Source organism: Bos javanicus, chromosome 6, assembly GCF_032452875.1.
Source record: "Bos javanicus breed banteng chromosome 6, ARS-OSU_banteng_1.0, whole genome shotgun sequence".
In the NCBI taxonomy this organism is placed as follows: domain Eukaryota; kingdom Metazoa; phylum Chordata; class Mammalia; order Artiodactyla; family Bovidae; genus Bos; species Bos javanicus.
Genome location: NC_083873.1, coordinates 73828099 through 73832183, shown reverse-complemented (window position 1 = coordinate 73832183; position 4085 = coordinate 73828099). Strand labels below are relative to the sequence as shown.

Genomic DNA, 4085 nt, shown 5'->3' with positions numbered 1-4085 from the left:
TATAATCAACCCATTCCTAGTAAGGAAACTGAAGTGTAGAAAGTTAAATGAGATGTTAAGAAAAATGGACAATTTTGACTTTGTATTTTTTTGGTATTCATTTGTATTTTTTTTAATCTCCCACAAGAATCATATAGGAAATATTCATGTTTATTAGCTTTTTATAAGTTGAAGTTTATAATTAATCCATCTCTGTAAGACCAAAGATAAAGCTTCTTTTTTAAATAACTATCAATTTATTACAAAAGTTGATTTAGACATCAGCAATGGTGACTTCCACCTGGACTCCTGGCTCAGTACTGATGGAAGGGATCTGCTTGACAACCTCAGAAAGACCCTGCAGATCAATGAGTCACTTGTGGATCCTTATGTGGAATCAACCCCAAGTCTTAGAACCTTCACCACAAGGAGTTTCCCTTGTAGTCATTCTCAGTTTTGGTAGGCATCCGAACAGATCCTTTCACTTTGAGATTCTTTTCCCTTGTGCCTCTGATCAGGTTAGCATATACCTTCTCCAGGGACTTCACATTGGGGCTGGTGAGAGTGCTCCTAATCCAGTGAATGGTCACCCCTGGCTCTGCTGGAGTCTTGCTGGTATTTTTAAGGGCCAAGTCTGTGGGGAAGCTTCCTGACCTACTTGTTCCTGGGCAGAACAAACAGCCATCAGTCAGGAGCAGGAGCAGGCAGCATTGGGCCTCACTTCAGCAGCAACCACATTTTCCTCAAAGAGAGAAAAACCTTCTTGATTTTACTTGGAATAGTTCAAAAAGAAAACGTTTTTCTCTTGTAGAGTATCTTATCTTTAATAATTTCATAAAACTAATTAATTAGCATGTTATGTAGCATATATAGTTAACATGCATACACGTCTGCCTATATCTGTGGATATTATTTCTTTTTTTAATTATTTATTTTGTATTGGAGTATAGCTCATTAACAATGTTGTGATAGTTTCAGGTAGACAGCACAGGGACCCAGTCATACATATATATGTATCCATTCTCCCCCAAACTTCTCTCCCATTCAAGCTACCACATATAACATTAAGCAGAGTAGGACCTTTGGTTATCCATTTTAAATATAGCTGTGTGTACATGAGGATCCCAAACTCCTGAACTATCCCTTCTCCCCATCCTTCCTCCCTGGCAACCATAAGTTTGTTATTTAAGTCTGTGAGACATATATGTATATATAATTTGATAATATAACATATGTATACATAATTCATATACCTACATGTATGTACATATCTGTGAATATTATTTCTACAATGATTACCTCCACCACCACCAGTAAGTACCAGACTAACCTTGTCATGTTCCACAGACAAATAAAAATAATAAGGATGGAAAAGACTTTAAGAGGGACATTCAGCATCAGCTATTTTAATATGAGCATTATAAACCCTTTGACCTTTTGCCATGATTATTGTTCAAAGTAAGCATATTTTTTTAAACTTTGCATTATTAGAAACAAATTTTTATTTAAATGTTGTGAATCACATTCTGCATCCCTACTTTGTGAAGCTGTTCTTGTCTTACTAAAATATCTGAATTAAAATGTTCTTATTCTTACCATTTTTAAACTCTTAATGCAAAACAAAATTATAATACTGCCTTAAAAACTGATTTCTTTAAAAAATTAACATGAAATTGCTAAGCAGTGCCTGAATTAACACAAATCAGAGTGCATTACATGGCATTAGCAGCTAATTTATTGAAATCATTACGTCTGCTGTTAGAGAGCACCATATGCCAACTCCAGAAATAACAAGCATTCAGAATCAGGGTCATTGCCTTTATATTTGCATATGTGGTACATTAATTGATCTCATGTGCATATTAAAATTAAAACTGCATTTTTCTCCAATATTCCCTAAGAAGTTTGGTTAGCATTATGTTATTAAGGCAAATGTTTATTTCTAGATTATTTCTTTTGCCTATGTAAATTAACTTACACAAATCATTATTAGTTACGTTTCCTTATTTTCCATGGGCTTCCCAGGTGGCTCTGTGGTAAAGAATCCACCTGCCAATGCAAGAGACTTGGTTTATTCTGTGCTATATTCTGTGATATTGAACTAAATGGATGAGATATGCAATTGTTAAAATGCAGGGCTTTCTGATCTTATACATTTCATTGACAGGAAAGGGGCGGGTATCTCATGATATGACATATCACCCTCTGAATCAAATTTCAGGGTAACCTATAGAAAGCCAATCTATAGTTCCCCCATTCCTAAAATGAATTAAAAATTTCTAACTTGAAACATTACACTAGTAAGGCTACTTCAGAATGTATGTGTGTGGTTATGTATCTCTGTGTCTAACTGTTCTGGGGCTGCTTCATATGAAAATTACATGAGAAATTAGGGAATATCCTAATCAAATAGTTAAAAAGGAAAGAGGTCCACTAACTTGAAGAGAGGTGGCACTAGTGGTAAAAAATCCTCCTGACAATGCAAGGGATGTAAGAGATATGTGTTCAATCCCTGGGTCAGGAAGATCCCCTGCAGGAGGAAATGGCATCCCACTCCAGTATTCTTGCTAGGAAAATTCTATGGACAGAGGAGCCTGGAGGTCCCCAATCCATGGGGTCAAAGAGTTGGACACAACTGAGCATCTGAGCACAACATGAAGGAATATTTCCCCTAATCATAGGAAATGAAATGTTGAAATAAACCTACATATTGGGGGAAAATCTTCAGGAATTCAAGTTATTTTCTTTTTTTTTAAGCCTAAGAGAATAGGTAAAACTTTTACTGAGCTTGAACTCAGAGATGAAAATAATTATCAGGCATTATCTTATAAAGAAAACAAACAATCTTTAGATTACACACACAGTAGTAGGTTGATTGACAGAGAGATAGACAAGTAGATTTTTTTTTAAATGAAGAAGCAATCTTAATTGTAGAGAGGCAGTTATAGATATTGGAAAGCATACAATCTTCCTGTGTGTCAGGAAAACTGAATTCAAAGAGTTATTCATTTTCCAAAAGCATCAGCTTCATATGAAAGTATACAGTTGAAAACAGTCTCTAACATTCAAATGTTAATGAAATTAACATTTCTCTTCAGCTTTTAAAATCTGTAAATAAAGCCCACTATATCCAAAATGACGAGTGAAAAATCAATGACTGGAGTCTTAGGTGATCATGAGATTTATAAACTTCAAATTGGATAAGTTACATAATAGAGCAAAGAATTGCCCTTTCCTTTCTCTCATCTACTCCCTTGTTTCATCCTCCTAATCTAATAGGACAAAGTCTGGTTCACTGATTGGGCCATGTTACTAAAAAGTGATCTTGTTCTTGATGTGGTCCCGATCTGCTGCTAATTTTCATACCTTAAGATGAAAGTTGAGGCAGGGACCCTGGGGTAACATTTGACTTTTTTCTTTTTCCTTTTCTTTTTTTTTTTTTTTAAGTACAATTAATTTATAATACTGTGCTAGCTTCAAATGTATAGCAAATTTATTCAGTTATACATACATAGGTCCATTCATGTTGCTGCAAATGACATTATTTCATTCTTTCTTGAAGCTGAGTAGTAAGTATTTCATTGTACATAATGTGCCACATCTTCTTTATCCATTCACCTGTCAGTGGACATTTAAGTTGCTTCCATGTCTTGGCTATAGTAAATAGTGAACCTATGAACATCGGGATGCACGTAACTTTTTTAATTAGAGTTTTCTCCAGACCTATGCCCAGGTGTGGAATTGCAAGATCATAAGGCGGCTCCATTTTTAGTTTTTAAGGGACCTCCATACTGATCTTCACGGAGAAGGCAATGGCACCCAACTCCAGTACTGCTGCCTGAAAAATCCCATGGAAGGAGGAGCCTGGTAGGCTGCAGTCCATGGGGTTGCTGAGGGTCGGACACAACTGAGCGACTTCACTTTCACTTTTCACTTTCATGCATTGGAGAAGGAAATGGTAACCCACTCCAGTGTTCTTGCCTGGAGAATCCCAGGGACAGCGGAGCCTGGTGGGCTGTAGTCTATGGGGTCACACAGAGTCGGACACAACTGAAGTGACTTAGCAGCAGCAGCAGCAGCATACTGGTCTCCATAGTCGCTGTATC

The 4085-nt window shown here is 36.5% G+C and overlaps 1 pseudogene; it reads right to left on the bottom strand.

Annotated features, from left to right (window-relative positions):
• Positions 1-253: 253 nt before the first annotated feature.
• On the bottom strand, positions 254-3745 carry LOC133249156 (small ribosomal subunit protein uS10-like; annotated as a pseudogene).
• Positions 3746-4085: the final 340 nt, after the last annotated feature.